Source organism: Mustela nigripes, chromosome 3 (assembly GCF_022355385.1).
Source record: "Mustela nigripes isolate SB6536 chromosome 3, MUSNIG.SB6536, whole genome shotgun sequence".
Classification (NCBI taxonomy): domain Eukaryota; kingdom Metazoa; phylum Chordata; class Mammalia; order Carnivora; family Mustelidae; genus Mustela; species Mustela nigripes.
This window is the reverse complement of record NC_081559.1, coordinates 7,710,518-7,718,569: the sequence shown is the minus strand read 5'-3', so window position 1 is coordinate 7,718,569 and position 8,052 is coordinate 7,710,518. Positions and strand designations below refer to the sequence as shown.

General features: G+C 39.5%; 1 protein-coding gene across 1 annotated transcript in view; it reads right to left on the bottom strand.

Annotated features, from left to right (window-relative positions):
* SLC39A10 (solute carrier family 39 member 10) overlaps positions 1-5,134 on the bottom strand; it is a 136,426-nt gene extending 131,292 nt beyond the window's left edge. The window contains exon 1 of the mRNA XM_059393093.1: positions 5,046-5,134. The gene's annotated coding sequence lies outside the window, so the exon portion shown is untranslated. The remainder of the gene's footprint in view (positions 1-5,045) is intronic.
* Positions 5,135-8,052: the final 2,918 nt, after the last annotated feature.

Sequence of the window (8,052 nt, the reverse complement as noted above, 5' to 3'; positions counted from 1 at the left end):
AAAGCGGCTGCCTTCGGCTCAGGTCATGATCCCAGCGTCCTGGGATCGAGTCCCACATCGGGCTCCTTGCTTGGCGGGGAGCCTGCTTCTCCCTCTGCCTCTGCCTGCCACTCTGTCTGCCTGTGCTTTCTCTCGCTTCTCTCTCTATGACAAATAAATAAATAAAATCTTTAAAAAAAAAAAATAAAAAATAAATAGTGCCCTCTTTCAATATATTGTACTACTTAAAAGAGAAAAAAAACTTTTGAGTACATTACCTACTTAAGTGTTTTTGTCACTTATTTTGAGATCATACTTACATCTTTTCAAAAACTAACAGGAGTTACTTTTTATTTTAAGTGATTTGCTTTAAAACAATTTTCTCTTCTGGTTTTGGGAAGCAACAGATACTGAAATTTGTTAATCTTTCCAAGTAGTTTTTTTCTTACTTTTGAGGGAAGAGAGGGAAACCTTGGGAGACAAGTTGACCAAAGTAAAACCATTTGGGTTTTAGGCTAACCCCTACTCTAAAAGTCAGCAGGTCATAAAAAGAGTCACAAAATCTGAATCACGGAAGACCACAAGCCCCAGTTCCAAGGAATGGAGCCAACCAACTGCGCCGGCAGCCAGAGCCAGGTCAGCGCCCCCCAGGGTCAGCTAATTTAAAAAAACAGAAACAAAACAAAGAACCTAATAAAACCCTTTGTTAGAGGCAAAGGGAAAATCCCTCCTCTCCACCTGGGAAGAGAGACTGCTACTTTGTCTAGAAGTAACTCCTTTCTTACTTTAATCCTTGCAAAATCTTGCCCCCTTTCTCTGAATGACTTGCTCTTTAATTCTTTCTCGCCCCAAACCAAGAACCCTCTTGGTGAGAGGTCCAAGGCCCTCCCTCCTGGCGCCTTGGACAGTCCAAAGTCCATCACTTTGTAGTGATGGCTTCTCTCTCTACTCTAATTTTTCTTTCTTTCCTTCAGTGGACTCTCCGCCTCCTACATTTTCTCTTAACTTTCTTTCTTCCCTCCCCTCCCTCCCTCCCTTCCTCACTTTTTCTCTCTCTTTTTCCAAAGAAGGTGTTTTACAAGGAGGCAGTCGCAAAGTCCCAGCTCTGTGAAGGGCCGTTAATAACTTCTGGGAAAACACGGGGACTATTTAAAGGCAACTTGCAGCTTTTTACTTGTGTTCGAGATGAAGAACAGTGCATATCCTCTTGACTTCAGTGCCAGGCTCGTGGCTAGGTCACTAAATTTTTGAAAGTCCTAACCTTCGTCAGGAGACCATAGATCAATGTAAAGGACCTTGGGGGAGATTGAGCTTTGCTAATCTTCACTCTGAACACACATGGTGGGAGGGAATAAAAATGTTCTTCACCATGTCACAGAACAGGAGAAGCCCATCACCCTACTTTTTGAGAGTCTAGCATGGTGAGAGGTCAAAACAGGAAGTGCCATTGTTTAGAGGCAGAAACATGAAAGTTCTGTTCTTAAAAACACTTTCAACCTTCTTCCCCATGAGGACATTTTGAATGCAGGAACTCTGGGTGGGACCATATGGCTTCCTGTATTCTCCTTAATCAAAGTGTTAAAGTTTGTTTTTCTTTTAAAATGCAGTTAAAGGAAAGAGATTTTGCCGTGTCAGAAGAGAACAACATTCAGTTCCTTTTAGATTTTTATGAGCATCTGTGATCATTTGTCATACGTGGCTAAAAAATGACCAGTACTGATGAAATGCCATTTTATTTTTAAAGAAAAGCTTCAGCACACTTTCCCAAAATAATTAAAAAAAAAAAAAAAAATCTCTGCTTCTTTCTGGGGACATTTTGTCCATGCCTAAATGTAGGTGCATACACTTTTATGTTAAAAACCATCTTTTTACCTAAATATACTGATGGCCAAAGACTTACATGCTATGGTCTCTGCAACTGATGATATAGACTTCCACTTTCTAGGTTTCTTGTGCACAGATACTAATAAGTCATTCTTAAGACACTTGTTGGCTTGAGGTAGTATTTTAAAGAAAGAGAAAAATGTTATAAACCTAAAAAATGAGGGAGAAGCCAGAAAACAAATAATATGGTGAATAGATATCTAGGTCTTTAACCTTTCATTTCTAACCTTTCAAGTTTTCTCCACCCCATGTTTGATGACAAATGAATATTCTAGAACAAAACTAGTCATTCAGAATAAGGATAGGAATAATTTTCTATAGGTAGAATGAATCCAAATAACTTTTTCTCTCTTTTCCTAATGAAATAAGACCATTTCAAACAAGGATATACCAGTATATTGAGGGAATATTTTCAGCCCAAATTATTATTTTTTTTAAGACTTTATTTATTTATTTGACAGACAGAGATCACAAGTAGGCAGAGAGGCAGGCAGAGAGAAAGAGGAGGAAGCAGGCTCCTCACTGAGCAGAGAGCCCGACGCGGGGCTCGATCCCAGGACCCTGAGATCATGACCTGAGCCGAAGGCAGAGGCTTAATCCACTGAACCACCCAGGCGCCTCCAGCCCAAATTCTTAATTAGAAGCTTATCTTTATTGTTAAGCTGTCGTCATCATACCAAAAATGCAACTTACTACAGTAACAGAATAAAAGACAAAATCCTCAGATAATAGACCTGGAACTTAAAGTACAACACCTCTCTACACACTCGGATCCAGTTAAAGACTTGACAGAGGACACCATTTTGCGTGTTCTTCATCGTGGTCTTAAATATATTTGAGTCTGGAGTTCCTTACGTATTGATTTCTGCATACAATCTGTGGAAAAAGAAGTTTTCTGACTTCCCTATTAAAGAATGTGAAATGACAGGGCACCTGGGTGGCTCAGTGGGTTAAGCCACTAGCTTCAGCTCAGGTCATGACCCCGGAGTCCGGGGATCGAGTCCCGCATCGGGCTGCCAGCTACGGGGGGAGTCGGCTTCTCCCTCTGATCCTCTCCCTCTCGTGCCCCCCCCCCCTCTCAAATAAATGAATAAAGTCTTTCAAAAAAAATAAAGAATATGAAATGACTGGCCATAATGAAAAGTGAGAAGCTTTTTGCAAAATTATGAAGTCTGAGAGTAGGTGGGATTGTGCTGCATCTCCTAATCCAGTCGTCCCGTAGGTCTTTATTTATTTATTTTTTTCCTACTAGCAGAGCGGAAAAGGAAAGTTATGGGACCAGAATGAAACTTTCTAGAGGTCTCTTTATTCCACACATGTAGTTGTAACAGAATGTGCTTGAGAATCCATTTCTCAGCTGCAGAAACCAAGGGAAACAGCAAGAATTAGCAGAGTAGAAGATGGGAAAGTGATTCTCCCAGGGTCTTCATGTTTCAGAGTATAATATGATCACAAGGCTATTCAGTTTAGCTTCCTACCCTTTCACTCTCCAGGGTCATGGTATTTCTGTTTTGTTTTACAAGGTGAGTTGGAAATTTAATGGGGTTTATTGATGCAGTTGGAATTTTGTAATAGAGGGTAAATTAAAAGGAAGTAATACTTGATTACAGGATCAAAGTTCTATTTGAAAACTATGGGGTTCTTACAGGAAGAAACCGGAAAGCCTTAAAAAGCTGTACACTTAAAAACTATTTTACAGTTTACAAAACACTTTTATGTAAAATTATTTCATTTACACATACAATGAGGGAGCTCCGGGGTCTGCTAGCAGAGCTGTGACAGCAACTGTGCACCTCCTGGTCTCATCTAAGACTCTGCATTTTCTCTTTCTCTCTCCCACTCTCCTTCTCTCCTTCTGCCCCGTACCCCCAGTGACTGATTCTGAAACTTATTATATGGTGGCTTAACAACACAAAGAACTAAAAACTTTTTGAGGACAAATTTAGTGTCCTATTTATTTTTGCATCTCTACTATCTAATCCAACATAGGTATTCGGCTAATATTTGTTGAATGAGTGACTATAATAAAGTAAAAAGACAAATTGAAAACTGAACTGTCTTTCCAGAAAGTAAATAAGTAAGAGAGAATAGAAAATTAGTACTATGGATTTTAGATAATTATTTAGAATATCAAGTACTAGATTAGATGCTATCTATCATCTGATCTGTCATTTATCTTGTTAGTCTCACTCCAGATAATCATTTTGTCATCTGTTATTATTTACAAATTTTCAGGTCATTAAGTCATAATTAAAACTGAGGAAGATTTGTCTTGTTTTACTGACAGCATAGAAGTTAGATGCCATTCTTCAGTAACATAAGGTTGTTCGGAATACAACAAATAAAAGTGGTCATTGACAATTATTTCTCAATAAAACTGGGGGAAAAGTGGTCATCATTACCTGTCACATCTGGGAAAGTATAAGACTGTAACCATTAACTCTTATTCTATTTATGGCCATTTTCCTTGTTTATCGTTGTTATATTTCCTTTATAAATTTCACAGGATCGTTTTTATATAATTTCATCAGCCTGGCTTATCCGTGAGTAGATTTCAACTGGCAACTGGCCACACTTAGATGAAACAAAATTTCATTCATATATTTTGTTCTGCCTGCGTGTCTCGGTAAAGATCCTGCATGTGTTCAGCTTTATTTTATTTCTGCAAAGACTCTCTAAGTAAACATTTGTGTGTGTGACTTGGAAGAGAATTGAGAGGAAGAACTAATTTATTATTGATTTAAGACTCAGAATCATTGAGGTCCCATCCTAGCAAGACACACAGGGAAGAATCTCAAAGAATATACACATTTTACAAAACCAAACCCATAAAGCAAATAAAAATGAAACAGCCAGTATCCAATTTAGATTCTCTAGATCTATATACCAAAGACGAAAATACAGAAAAATGGCCCACGCTGTAATTTTGCCAACTTAGTTAACTACAGTTAAGAAACACTGCACAATGCCATCTAGTGACAGGTGACCAGCATATGAGTCACATAGGAATGATGGGGTGAAGAGGTGAATTTCCCAGGGTTTGTATGGAAAGAGAAAATCCTTCTGAGAGAATTACATTGGATAGATTAGTTTTATTTCTCTGGGTACAGGGAGTGCACGAGAATTTATCAGAGAGCGGCAGCGTGGGGATTTTTATTTTGAAAGACTGCATTGCCACCTACCTCCAAGTCTGTACCTCCACCTCCTCCTGCAGCGGGCTTCACCATCCAGTCCGCAGCCGAGCTCAGAACTGGTGAGTGTCCTCAAGTCGCAGCCCCCCCGTAGAGTGACAGGTGGCGGAGGTGGAGCACTTTAGAAACCAGTCTCAAAAAAAAAAACCAAAAAAAAACCCAACTTCAAAAAAAGGAACCAAGATGATTCCTAAAACAATCTGTACCCAATTAAAAATAACAACAACAATAATAAATAAACTGCTGGAAGTTCAAAGAGTAAAACTAAAATAAGGATCAGAGGAAATCATCTTTGTTTTTCTCGGTCATCGACTGTGCAGACCTGATGCTGTCTTATTCCTTGTACCAAAGGCTCACAGAAAATGCCAGAGACCTCTCCCTAAATGGCTGTAGCATTATGCCCTAAGGGAAATAATTTTCTCCAACATTTCTCATCTTTTGTAAACAGATGGCATAGGGTGGTGGTGTTTTTTTTTTTTTAAACGAAAGACCAACAATCTGTCAACTGTAGAATTCTCATAGTCCAATAGTTTCTTTTTGGCTAATTTTTCACAACTAGATTAATCAGTGCTGCTACCATAGATACATTTAAGAAAACGAGATGCTTCCCCGTGTTCACGTAGATTCGTTGAAAGCTCGATAGCACTATCTCAGTTGTCTCAGAAAAATATCAAGTTAAAAACCCTTGTGAAATGAAAAGAAAAGCTTATCAAAATCTCCAGCTTCAAGTGCATCTAGTTGTTTTCTCTTTATTGTTGCCCACACGCTGTGATTGGAGCACAATGTGTGGAAATTGCATAACCATTATTTCCACAAATCAAAGCTACTGAGAAATGGGAAGGCCCGCGCAGGAGCGGCTACATGAAATGTTGATTAAAAAAAAAATTCTGCCTTTATGTCTAAATCTTCCCTTCTTTCTTTCAACTGTTGCTTAGTTTTGACCATCACTGGGCTTTCTTTTGTTTTTTAACTAAAATCGGAATTCGCTACGGGCCAAATAACGTTTTTTGAAAAGTGCTGTCTCTCTGTTTCTTGTATTTTTCTTCTGTTCAACTTCATTTTATTATTTTGGATACCTGGACTAGTCTAGGCAAAAGGTTCTGAATTCAAATATTGGAACCACCCAGATAAACTTCGGTGCAATTTCCATGCTTGGAATGGGGGGAGGGGAGGTTCGGTGCCCTCAGCCCGACCCACTGCAGGTTGGGGGTGAGGGCGTCAAGAGAGTCCTTTTTTTCTACTGCTTTCACATTGAAAATACTAATCGGTTAGGTGGTCATTTGGGTTAAAGTGAGCCTGAACCCATCATTAGCGAGGAGAGCAAAACATGTCTCATTTCAGCTCTCTGTTCCCCTGTCCAGTGGAATTTGGGGTGCACTACTCTGGCTGATGCCCCCACACTCCTTTCCTTAGAGACGCAGGTATTGCTGAGAACTTAGAATTTCCCCTTTGCCAGTGACTATATCAGAGTTAGGCTGGGGATGGGACGGGGCCCTCTAAAACCTTTCTGGAAATCCGGAGGCACAAATTGTACTTTACTTAAGAGGGAAACGCACTGCTGTTGGGAGAAGTTGTACTGAAGTATTCTGTTAGCCCTGCCCATTTTCAAGTCATTTTGAGGAAGTAATAGTCTGCACAAAAGGCATAAAATTTAGCGATGCATTGACAGTTTCCAACACCTGGGATATAATGAGCATAAATATCTTTTTAGCTTTCTAGATTATGATCAAAGATTGTTTTCTTCTGTAATATTTCTCTTTGAAGTAGTATTTTGGTGTTTTTAAAAGCAAATTCCAGAGAGTATAAGGTTAAAATGTGAGTAATGCAAACATCTATGGTCAGTCATACTGCCTAATTTTGAACCAAGCTTTTCTTTTATCTTTACATTTGGGACCTTTTTTTTTTTCCCCTATCCTTTTCACCCCTGAGATTTTTCTGGTTAGAGAAGTATACACTTGCCTTTCAGCCCACATTCCCTTCTAAAAGAATCTGTTCCCACCCACAAACCCTGCTGAACAGATGGGCCTAGTCATCCATGGTTCTATCAGATGACCCTACTCCTCTGGCTCTAGGAGATGAGGACCATTGTGTGGAGACCCACTGTGCAAGTCAATCTATGGGTTAGGCCAAGCCAATTATATCTGAGACTTTTGAACCAAAGCACAAAAATCACAGGTGGATGATGGGAATTGGATTTGCAGAGTCACAGGTATTTGGCTTGAGAGTTGTCCTATGGTGAACCTCGGCCATGTGTAAATCAAATGTATGAGGGAAACCAAAGTGTATCTTGAGCCAGCCCAAGAGAGCAACACAGAAGAGACACGCAGGGAGGAGTAGCAAGAGCTCTAGTTGATATTTGTGAGGTCCCGACTCACCATCCTGGCCCCTTTCTACTTTCTAAGTTAACATCATGTTTCTCAGCATGGTTTGGGTTGGATTGCCTAGCTCCAGGGCTAATTGCTGACTGGCTTAAGACATTGTCCTCCAGATACAGACAATGAGTTTGAAGTTTGAGGAAAAGAAGTTTGCAGGTAAGAAAACTGCTCTCTAACCCATGGGAGTTAACCCAAAAGTACTTTCTGCTTTTGTAGATAAGAACTAGGAAGCTTTGGTTGTTTCTGACTACCTCCTTGAGACCACTAGAAGACACGAGGATTAGATGAAAACAATATCATGGAAGACAGAGTACAGCAATGAAAAAAAGTAGGTCTTTGTTTATATTATAGAGCCATTGGTTTTTTAATTTACTTTTCTTTTTTATTTTTAAGTAAGCTCTGTACCCAATCTGGGGCTCAAACTCATGACCCCGAGATCAAGAGTTGCATGCCCAACCAACTGAGCCAACCAGGTGCCCTTAGAGCCATAGGTTTTTTTAAAGCCTGCCCAATTTTTTTTATTTCTCGGCCATATGAACAATATATACCTGTAATTATTTAAATTGTTTGGTTGTATTTTTTTTCTCATTGATAACTCAAATCTTAAATTTGAGAGAGACTAA